General features: G+C 39.6%; 1 protein-coding gene across 1 annotated transcript in view; it reads right to left on the bottom strand.

Annotated features, from left to right (window-relative positions):
* Positions 1-12435, bottom strand: part of crybg2 (crystallin beta-gamma domain containing 2) — a 154818-nt gene that overhangs the window by 129017 nt on the left and 13366 nt on the right. The gene's annotated exons all lie outside the window — the stretch shown is intronic.

Below are 12435 nucleotides of genomic sequence, written 5' to 3'. Positions count from 1 at the left end.
CCATGCTGGAACCTAAACCCATTTGTCCGATGCGATGAATGCTTCACTATCTGCAGTTTCTGTATCAGTGAGGATTTTGAGGAACGCAGCCCCCATGAGTAACAAGAGCTGAATGCACTAGAAAGACAAAAAGCCTACATTGCTTGAAAGGGCCGAGTGTTTCAGTACCCATATCAGATTCAGTCAATCAGTCTTGATTCTATATGGGTGACTTTCATGGAGTAGACCATCATAAGGTGCTTTAACATTCAGGGCAGCAACATTAAATATGAGTGGGACGTGCGCCAATGACAAGAAAAATCAACAGCCTTGGGAAGTGACTGTTAAAATTCAACAAATTTAAACAAATTCACCCTCCTCTGCAAACATGGGTGCTCACCCATTATGGCACTCTTGGCATCTTTTTAGGGTAATTAAAAAGCCAAATGCCAGGTGGAATAAAACATACGTTTAAAAAGCCTCCATTTACTGTACACAGGCAAATCTTCTTGTGGGAAAGTTGAAGAGCCTATGCTTTATGTGACCTGCCAGTGGGGCATTTGATCAGTGTGGCACAGTCAGCCTGAGAGGCTTTCGCCCTTATTTGAATTTATTTGAGTGCCAGTTAAAAATTAACCACTACTGGGCAGAGTAAAAGGATCAGGCTGGCCGTGAGGCCTTTCTAGGATACCCACATCCCATTCCTAATCACACCAGAACTGTGCAGTTGGCACTGCTTTTCCCTGAGTTCCATTGAATATTTGGGTTCTTCAAAATGTGAAAAGGTATGTTGCCATTTTAATGATGTCAGTCTGACTATGAATTTGGATGTGTGCCAGGGATCAACAAACCATTGAAAAATATTGTAGTCACTCAACCTGTGAGAGAACAGGCTGGAGAGACGCTGCATGACGGAGGGAGAAGCTGCACATGCTCAAGGAGCTTAAAACGCGATGCGATGAAGAGCACAGGAGTTTGGGCTTGGCAAAGGAAAGAAGGCAGCCAAGGTGGGCATAAAGGCTCGTAAGGACCCCTTGAAGAGGAAAAGTGACATCTCCCGAACTTGATAGATAGATAGATAGATAGATAGATAGATAGATAGATAGATAGATAGATAGATAGATAGATAGATAGATAGATAGATAGATAGATAGGAAAGGCACTATATGATAGATAGATAGATAGATAGATAGCAGCCTTGTGCATTAAGGTCCAGTGCGCTGCATTCAAGGCCCCCTGAAGGTTAAAGAATGTTTGTCAACTGGTAAACGCTCTTATTTTTGAACCCAATTCATCAGTGTGGAGTCTTCACATTGGTCAGATGGAGGACTAAACTTGTGCACGAGCTTTTTTTGTAATGGATAAGTGTCACATTAAGGGTCAGGCCAGCGTTTCTCAACCTTTAAGTATTTGCGACCCGAGTTTTCATAACAGTTTTAATCGCGCCCCCCTAACGTTTTTTTGAAAGGAGCCCACCAATACCAATTTGTTCTTTTTTAATTAATGATATATCATAGATGCATATTTTATTATACCTACTTAACTTTTATCGACATTTATCTAACTCTATATTTATTTTTCTAGTATTAGAATGTAGTTTAAATTAATTTGTTTTGGTTTCAATAGATATATTTTTCATATTTTTGATTCTTGTTTTTATTTTCACATCTTCGCTCCCCCCTTTTTGTTACTTCACGCCCCCCCTAGGGGGGCCCACCCCACAGTTTGAGAACCACTGGGTTAGGCCATGCCTTGAACTTAATGGTGTAGGGGAAAAATCACAGGCTTCCTGTGACCCTTTTAACAGAAAAAAAAATGACTCATAAAATGGATGGAGGAAGGAGTGGTGTCCAAGGTTGGCCCCTGACTGCTACTAAGAGCTGCTGGGAAAACCTTAAGCTTTCTTTGGAAACAAAATAAAATGGACAAATAAGTGAATGAAAACAATAAGGTGTCCTCTCTGATGGACTGGCGTCCACTCCAAGGGTGATCCTGCCGTGCACAAAATGCTGCTGGGAAAGCCTTAGATTTCCTGTGAGACTATAATGGAAATGGGTGAGTGGTTGAAGAGAAAACAAAAAAATAAAGAACTTGCATTCCATCGTGTCACTGTGTCTCATTTGTCCAGTCGTGATGTTTTGTGACATTTCATCACTTTGTTTTTATGTAACCCAAATCTGTAACATTGCAGGAATTATAGTCCTGCTTTCACACATGTTGGGCATCTCACCAGTTTACTACTCAATTTAGAGTCGATACCTGGAAAAATTCTCAAGCTGAAACCTATAAAGTGCTCCTAAAAAGTGTTCACGCACTTTAACGTTTTCACGTTTTATTGAACACTTTTCATTGGCACTGTAATTCCCCCAAATATGTCACCTCAGCTTATGTGACAGAACCCTCCTTGTGTCATCAAGACCACTTCTGCCAGGTTAGACTCAGGGTCTAACAGCATCAGGCCCAAGACTGCAAATATGACTTCATGGGACAGCAGTGACCCCCCAAATCAAGTAAGTGTGCCAGACGTCATGGCTACCTTTAGTTGGATGCATTGATGTTAATTCAGATCAACTGGTTCTTAAAAGCTCAGGCGAGGACATTTACACAGCATCCTTACCAAAAGAACTTTCACAAACAAGCTTTGAACTTGGAGGTGTGTTTCTTTGATCCACCTATCTTTTTAAAAATAACTGGAAAAACTGTGTAAAACCTGAAATAAAAGTTCAACACTAGATCTAGTTCAAGGAACAGTAAGGCAAAGAATCTGTTAGGCAACATTTTGATAAGATAAAAATAAGAAAGGTCTTCAGCGTGTATGGTCAAGACAGAAAAAGGGCTCAGGTTATAAACAAACTGAACACTCTTTGGACATAATGTAGAATTTTGGGGTCACGCCAGAACGAGGTGCCTGGGACATGTGCCATACGTACTTTTGAACAGAGCAGGTTCAGTTTGGTTTCTTGAGATAGTGAATCCCACTTCCATACGCTAAACTGATCCATTTAGAAGATGTGCCTATGAGAGACAGTAAGTGTTTGATAAACGGTGATCTTATAGGAGCATCAGGAACTGAATGAGATCGGTAAGAGAACATCAGTTGTGTATCCGGCCTGCACGTAGTAGAAGAAGTAACAGAACGGGCAGGTCAATGAACACACTCTGCTCTCGCCAAATTAAAGGCCATTAAAGAGCTTCGCTAAATGAAATGCAGCAGACTTGGAAAGGATCCATTGGAATACTTGTTGCCATTAACCAACAGGTGGAAATCTACTGTATAGCCCAGGAGGGTTAAGCAAGACTCATTGACAAAAACTGTCCAGAATAAATAAATCCATTTTGCTGGAATGCAGAAGAGCCAGTTCAGCGTGACTGTAATAATTCTAGCATTTAGGTGACTCCTCACAGATATCACTGTGCTATTATTATGTGGCTGCACCTTCTCTTTAATGAGTTATTCCCACCGTTCTTTGATGTTCAGCACTAGTACCTTCATCTTGTACATTTGTTAGATCTTTTTAATTTTGTACAACGAAGCAATGAAAAAAGATGAAGTGACAGGGCAGGTTTGCTCCACACTACTGGACCCTTCCGGGAGCCTCTTGAACCCACCACCGTCGATAATGTAATCAAGGGATGAGCCGGGCAAATGAGGATACCTGTGCAAAGCAAGGGGTAAACGCAGATGTGTAACAGTGCTTTAAAAATCCAACAATAAAGATCCAAAGTATCCAAATAGTGCAGTACTCAGAAATGAAATACATAAATAAATAAATAATCCAATTAAATGATGGATTCAATGGAGGTTTAAAACAATTCCATAAATACCCATAACAGAGAGGCTAAAATCTTAAGGCAGGAATCTTTTCTGTAAAATCAAGTCCCCAGTGCTTCCCTTTATCCTGACTGGACCTTGCAGGAGGAGGAAACACCCAACTGAAAGTCCAAAGCTATCCTTCTTCCATAGGTCCCATATAGCTCCCAATCTTAACCCAGGCTCAAGTCCATACTGTCCATGGCTCCCAATAGGGCCCCCAATCCAAGCCTTGCCAACTGCCACTGCCTCCCCGGACTTACGTGGTGAGTCACATCATCCAGCACCACATCACTATATCTCCCTCAACCGCTCAGCCAAAGTGATCAGCTTCAGCAGCCCCTAGTGTTGGTGGCAAACTCCCCTCAAGGGGCTCTCCTCTCGACTGTCTGCCTTCTCTCTCTTCCTCTCACTCCCCTGCTCACGCACTGGCTCTTTCCCATCTTCCTGCCTGCTTCTCTCTCCTTCCATTAAGCTCCTTTTCCTTCTCTCCATTGTTCTTGTCATTCTCTCCCTTTTGTTCTGTGCAGGATCCTCATTCTACTGCCTCACTAATTGGGTGTGGGTGTGAAAGGCATCTACCTCCACAGCTCAGTTGACGTGCCTAACCGATCCTCTCGTTACTGCATGTGCATGCAGGGGGATTGGCCAAGTACACCAAAGAGCCACAGAGCCAAACATGCCTGCGTACACTCTCCCCGATTGAAGCCCTGCATGCGATTATTTATTTAAAATTAGCTACTATACCTCAGGTGACTTTATGAAAAGGAAAAAAACAAAAACTAATTTAAACAGGCATGGGGGCGTTGTGGTTGGCACCCTTTCTCTCCATGGAGTCTGTACATTCTGTGTGTCAGTGTGGATTTTTTCCTGGATACTTCAGGTTTATATATCATTATGTGCATGGGAGACAGTTTATGGGCTCTGGTGATGGTCATTACCCACTGAACCAGGGGTTAGTGCTGTGGTTTAATGCTTTTTCTCTTCTTACCTCTGCAGAATGGAAGAATGACAGCCACACCACCGTTGACCTCATTTCCATTGTCCACCCTTCTGGACCCGCACCTTGCACCTAACTGACAGCCACTCCACCGCTGACATCACTTCCATTGTCTGCCCTCCTGGTCCCGCCCCTTCCTTCTGAATGACTAAATAACCCGGGAAGCAGCCATTTTGTTTTCAATTCTCTTCTGAAATCGTATCTGGAAAGACATCTCCACAAATTATTGCGTGCCACATTATAGTGTCACCAAGGTGGCGCACCAACTCTTTTACATTATTGTATATATATATAAAGAGAGAGAGTGATCCAGATCTAATTATGCAATTTTCATTATGCTATAACTTATTAAGTTTATTACATAGAAAATCATCCAAAAAATCCTGGACCATTGAGAAGTGTGTGAACTGACGACATGAAGAATGATCTTTGCACAGAACTGGAATCGTCCCTGCATAAATGAAAGTCATCCAGATGATCTGGATCTGCATAATTAGATCTGGACCACTCTATATATACTTTGTATATATATATATATATACACAGTATATATATATCTATATATATATATATATCTATATATATACACAGTATATATATATCTATATATCTATATATATATATCTATATATATATCTATATATATATCTATATATATATATATATCTATATATATATATATATATCTATATATATATATATATATATATATATATATATATATATATATATAAATAAATAAAATTTGTAGTTTGTTTCTTCACCAAAAAAAACATTTGGAATGATTTTCACAAAATATTCTATGGACATTGCTGTTTGTCCAAGTTAAAACATTGGCTATATGGTATTTTAAACATTTCATTTGGGGTTCTTCCTTATATTCACATTTCATCAACATCCCCATGCTAATATGGGAACTACAACTCCCATCAAGCAGCTGGAGAGTGCTGGGGCTGATGGGAGGACATTGTTTTGTTTAAATCAAAATGGGATATCATCAAAGTTTTCTTCTTAAGAAATTTAACACTTTCATTTCCTTGCTGCATTACAGCTTTTGTCTAAGAGTATTCTTGTAAAATACCTCACAAATGCCCACTAAAGAGGGAAAACTATCAAACCCTGGTTGTTATGAAAGAACAAACACAGGATCTTTATAAATAAAACATTTATTATCAAAAAATGCTTTGTGGCCCAAGCTTTGAGAAGCACACAAAGTCATAGAAGGGGATGCCCTTAAAAAAATAGGCAAAACAAGTTCCACCACAAAAATCCCACGAATGGTCAGAAAACAGGGCAAAGAGGTCAATGTCCAGAAAATCGATAATCTAAAAAGAATAAATCACCAGAGAGTTCACCAAGGTCAGCACAATCAATGAACCACAAGGGACTGCTTATGTTCCAGACTTTTACAGGCAGGTGGTGGATAAATAGATGCTGTTAAAGTAAATGATCAACAATATTAACATAGACAGAAGAATACAATTTGAACAAAAAATATATTATATAAAAAAAGAAAATGAACTCCAGCTGGAGGTGACCCTGGCTGAAACATGGCAAGTATAAGTCTTTATGCCTTATCATGGCTTCCCAAAGACAGTTTTTCTCCTCATTGATTATCATCTGGACTCTTCTAGAGAGATAAGTCCATAAGAGGTGTATGGTGTTACGAGACCCTTAAGGAGCAATGTCCAACTTTTCTCTTCCAAAAAAACTTTTAAAACTTCAAAACACCCTCTTCAGTAAGTTTTGTAGTTCTGAAATCACATGTGAAATAAAGTTTAGCACCAAACCTGCAAAACTCAACACAAAAGAAAAGCCAACTGCTTTGCTCACCATTACCTATTACATTATGAAGGCACATTTTCCGTAACCGATGGTGCAAGATCTGAACTGACAGACAAGGACAAAGGCAGATTGGTTGTGTTGTTAATAAGGCGTGCAGAAAAGAATTTCAATGCACTGTGAACATGTGGCAAAAAATGACTTCATGATATATTTTTTATCAAAGAAAAAATTGTACATATTGAAACAGCCAAGGCTATCATTACCAGTGCAACTACAAAATAAAGCACAATGAGGTTGGCTTAAGTGACTTTTACTTTTTCTGGATGGTGGTCTTTTTTATGACAATTATAAGTTTATACTTATGATATCAATCTTGAATTATGATTTGTAGCAATCTGAAATCAAATTTGAATGAATCAACTTTGAATCATACTTATAACATTATTGAACACCGTTATTGGCGCTGCCTCATGTAATAATATGGAGTTGTGCAGCAGTATCTGTGAATCCCAATCCCCTGTGGTCCCCTTGCTATCGATGGTTACCATGGTCCATGTACTCAATTATTCAAGAAGCCACCCAGTTAATTAAAGATCTATTAGTGAAACGACAGTGAAGCAGGAAATATAAAAGAGTAACGTTCACTGCTCTAACTCTGCAAAAAGATACCACAATTATGGAATCTAATCATACATAAAAAGCACAAATTCTTGGCTCAAGAGAGTAGACAAATTAATAGAGAGGTAGTGTACATGTCAAGTGGGACAACCAGCTATGGCAAGGATGCCAACATTAAAAAAACACATATTTGCCTTATTACCTGAACCCATTATACAAATATAACTGTCAAACACCATGATACTTCAGCTAGTACAGATGATAGATAGATAGATAGACTGGCTTTATACAGAAGCTGTTTAAATAAATGAATAAATTAATTAATTTATACATACATACATACATACATACATACATACATACATACATACATACATACATACATACATACACACACACATACACACATACTTTGGTGTGTTCAGACTGTTGGTGCAAGGGACTCCCAGTCATGTTTCTTGCCCTCTTATGCTGATTGATTTGTTGGCTGAAAGTCCTCAGTGTTAGTGTGTCAGAGGGAGGATATGCAGCATTGTCCATAACGGCACTCAGTTTTGTCTTCTTTTTTATTTTCCTTGCTATTACCTTCACGGGTCCAGAGTGCATACTATAACTGAGCCTGCCCTTTTTTTACATATATATATAAAATATAATATACAGTTATGTTTTCACACATGCAGTTCAGAGAATTGTTCATACCTTCTAACCTATGCTTACTGGAATCCAAATCCTCCTCATTCAAAATGCCCCACCTGGCAACCCAAGCAGGCTTAGAAAGCAGTATACATATGCATACAGTATGTTGCATATACTAAATTATATTTCTCTAGCTATATTTAGGCAACATTATATCTGTGTGTATTGCAATTCATTTTTCTGATTAAATCTGTGGGTGGCATGGAAGTTTAGTGAGTAGCACTGCTGTGTTATTGATCCTGCTTCCCCTGTGTTGTCTGTATGGAGCTTGCATGTTCATTGTGTGCCTGCTTGGGTTTTCCTTCAGGTACTTCACTTTCTCTTCCAGATCTTTCCAGAAATGCATGTTATGAGGACTGGTGATTCTCACTTATGCCCTGTGCTAGTGTGGGTGTTTGCATGAATGGGCCTTTTGACAGACTTGTGCTTCACTCAGGGCTTTTTCCTGCTCCTGGTAGCATCTCTGTGACTTTGAATTGAATTTAGCAGGTTTGTAAAGGTTATACTTGTGATTATTGTGCTGTACGTTAGGCTCATAAGTAGATGTCCTCTTATCTAGTACATATTGTAATAAAGTGTAAGGTCTGTGTGTGTGTGTCCAGCCCCTCCAAGCAATCTGATTGGTCACTTTGGCTTTGCTGTGATTGGGCAGTCTGGGTTTGTAGACACAATCAGAAGATCAAGTGCAACTGTGAGACACAAGAGGACTAAAGGCATGGGTGGCATGCTGAGCTTCTCCTTCAAAGATAGGAGGCACCTCAAAATGACAGAGCCTGAGAAGCAGGATCTCAAGAGAGGTTCAGACACACAAGGATAAAGGGGCTGAATGTACACGTAGGGCCAGAAATAGCAAATATTTAAAAATAAAATTTAGTACTACATAAATAATTAATACAATGTATAAATAATATTACAATAATATTTTGAAATGTGTAACAAGGCTAGTTTGGATTAAATTGAAATTGAAACTGAAGTCTAGCATTCTCTTTTTTTCTTACACACACATTTAAAATGTGACTGCCAATATGGAAATGAGGTGTCTTATCTTTCATAGTCAAAGCCTGAGAAGGGACTTTACACAAAATAAACAAATATGACTTACAGTAAGTGTGGTAAAGCTTTCTGTCATATAGCTCCTTTAATAGTGGAAAAATACTAATACAGGACAAAAAGGTTATGTAGTGTTTAACCTTTTAAAATAACTTCTACGTTGAGCTTGTGAAAACTGCAACAACACAATAACCATCTACCCATCTAGCTTCAAAACAGCAGACGGAGATCAGAATCACAAGAAGGCAGAGCTTATTCCAGCAGTAAAGTTAGGGTTCAACTGAAGGCAGGGTGCTACTCCAAGGCAAGGCACACTTACTGACATGTTCACACTTACACATTCTGGGTGAATTAACAATTTCTAAAAATATAAAATGCAGTGCAGGATGGGAAGAACACTTTCAGCGACACACACATGGAGTCACCGTAGTTGGAGCTGACTGAATTAGAGCCGTTGATTTCACTTCTTAAATACACAGTTCATTACAGGAGTGTGCATTTCTCATGTCCTTGCAAGTTACTGGTAAACGGACCCTGGAGTCTTAACTGCTTGCTGCTTTTGCTTGTATTGGTTTTTGTTATCAATACTTGACTTTGCACAAGAGTAACAGTGGGACTGAGTCACAGATTAAAATGCTTTGTAAAAGTGCTAAGGGCAAAAGCTAACAGTAAATGAGATATAATCAAATAATCAAAAATCAGCTCTAACAATAAAAATCAACTCTGACAAGCTGAACAAATGCAAACAAGAAAGAAACAATTATAACGGACTTAAAAGGAACTTAAATACAGAAATCCATCTCCTTTGGTTCAGGATAGAGTAACCATTAGCCTGTCATGCACGACTTCAAGAGGTGGGAAGAAATCTGAAGCACCAGGAGAAAAGTCCACGCAGACACAGAGAGAGCATGCAGCCGCCATGCACTGTCAGAAGTGCCTGGACTGCTACTCATGCCCAAGACTTGGAGCGAGCGAGCAGAAACATTAGCCACTAGACTGCAGTGCTGGTCCACCATACAATGATGCCTTAATATTACATCACTTCTGCAACGTCCTCTATTCGATAGACTTTGTGATGTACTTGAACTTTAAGGTACTATTTGATTTTTGTGCGCTCAAAGAACATTAATAAATCATGCCAGAAGACATCGCTGTACAGTAGCAACTGTGTTGTGTCTGAAGCAGACAGATTTAGTGACAGCCCCATCATTACCTGACAGTCAGGATGTCCCACCTTTGGAGTTTAATGTGACTTTCAATCTGCTGGTGTGAGCCGTGATGCCAGACATGCTTTCTGTTGGCTGCGTTTGATGTGGAGCTCATCATCCTAAAATACGGTTCACCCTGGGGACAACCGTTTGATCTTTCAATTTCATGCAGTGTCACTGTTATGGTTCTTGATTTTTGCATCCTGGGATTTGTTTTGCATATTTATGTGCCCATTTACCTCAAGCTCTGGTTTATTTTTATTGTTACGACAGTGACAATATTGTGGTGCCATTTTGGAATATGTTTACTGTCATATTTTCTTCTGATCTCAGCCACATTGTTTGCTGCTTCTTCTGCATTGCTAATCATGTGACAGCCAGCATTGTGGCACATGATGTCATTGTCGTGTTAAGACCAGGGTTTATTCTGTGCCTTGTGTTTATTTTTCTTTTAACTATTGTTTTTAGGTATGTTTCATTTTAATCTTGGTATGCTTATTTATTTTTTTTACAAATGTACTGAGTCTTTAGATGTTCCTCCATTCTTTGTGTTTTGTGAGTGGAACCACAAGAGGCGGTGCCACCTTTAGTCTTTAAATTTCAGGCAGGGGATTTGCTTATCTTTGAATGTTTCCTCTTTTCTGGCTTTTATTTCTTGCTTTTTCTTTCTGGATGGTGTATTGGGATTTGTGTAACTTCATGTTCTCCTGTTTTAGATATCTGGCCTTATCTTTAAAGAATTTTGCATGAACTTGTCCCACCTGGCCAGAAGTTTTATAGTTCTTTTCACTAGAAAGGATTTTTTGTATTTTATAGTATTTTGAGTTTTACGCTTATTTTATGAAAACTTGAGCTTGACTCTTGTTTCACTCCTTGTGGTGTTTTCCTATCCTTTCACATTCAGGTCCTTTACAAAAAAAAATCCAAAGTGTCTTTTAGATAGAACAAGCTGGTGAAAGTCCTAGCCTGCTTTACGAGACTTCTAGAAGGCCACGTCCCTTTTTTCTGCCATTTATGTGAAACAAGATAACAAAAATTAAAAGGCAGAATTAGTCCCTCATTACTAGCTTGACTGAACTGAAAACCAACACCTACTACAAACGTCTAGCAATGGGTGTGAAGCAATTAGGTTAAAGGAGAAGTGTGAGCAGAGTGGGTTATGCTTGCCACACACAGTTAAAAATGACAACTTTGAGAAGAATATGTTTAATTACAAGTCATCTCGTAAACAAGCAAAGAGTAGCTTAGTGACACAAACACCAGGGTGTGGTGGCTGTTCGGTCGGGCCTGAATGATTGAGCTTATGAAAGGAGATGGGTGGATAATAAGACAGCGAGTAAGTGAGCAGTGAGAAGACCTTTGTGACTAAAAACCTGGGCACGTCACAGCCGTTTGAAGACAGTCATGGCAGAGAGGCACAGAATGACACGGTGGACTATGTTACATAAAGTCATTTGTATAAATGTATAAAAACTTCATCTTATACAGTACAGCACCTTTCCATAGCAAATTCCAACCCAAGGAATAATATGATACATAATACAATGGTGTGTCAAGGAAATTTGTTGGGATTAAGTGTGCCAAATTTCAAAAAAATCTGCCCTTTGAGACACAACTTGTTTCATGAGGATGGAGAGACACACTGCAACAGTAGGTGCTTTTTGCATTATGTGTTGTGGAAGATCAGCCTTGACACAGACAGACACGCAGACTCAGAAGTCCCAAAAACACACACGTTTATTATTTTTCTTCAAAGCACACACAGTGCACAAACCCAAAATGCTCAGTCCTTTCCCTATTCTTTTTTTTCTTCTCTCTTTACTCCACTCCTCTCCCACAAGCTCTGTCTTCTACCTCCCGACTCTGGCTCCTCGAATGGAGTGAGGTGGCCCCTTTAATAATGCACCCAGATGTGCTCCAATAGCTCCCTGACACTCTTCTGGCAGCACTGGTGTGGTGGAAGTGCTGCAGTCCAAGGCTCCACTGGCAGTGGCCATGGTCCCCAACAGGATTGAACTTCCAAGCTCCGGTCCTGTGGCCCCAACACAAACCAAGTGGGCTGCCCTCTCATGCCCCGGGGACGGTATTGCTTCTCTCCCAGTGGGGCAAGGTCCCCGGTTGTCTGCCACAGGGTGTATGTACCTAATAACAATTGTCGAAAGCGCAAATGAGTTAAGAAAAGCAACAAGTTGCGAACCTGCTAATAGCAAACTGCAAACCAAAGGTTACTTTTAGAGAGCTTTTATCTAAAACTTGGACATCTGGATTACTGTGCTGCCTTCTCAAAT

Source organism: Polypterus senegalus, chromosome 17 (genome assembly GCF_016835505.1).
Source record: "Polypterus senegalus isolate Bchr_013 chromosome 17, ASM1683550v1, whole genome shotgun sequence".
NCBI lineage: Eukaryota > Metazoa > Chordata > Cladistia > Polypteriformes > Polypteridae > Polypterus > Polypterus senegalus.
This window is presented reverse-complemented; position numbering and strand designations above follow the sequence as displayed.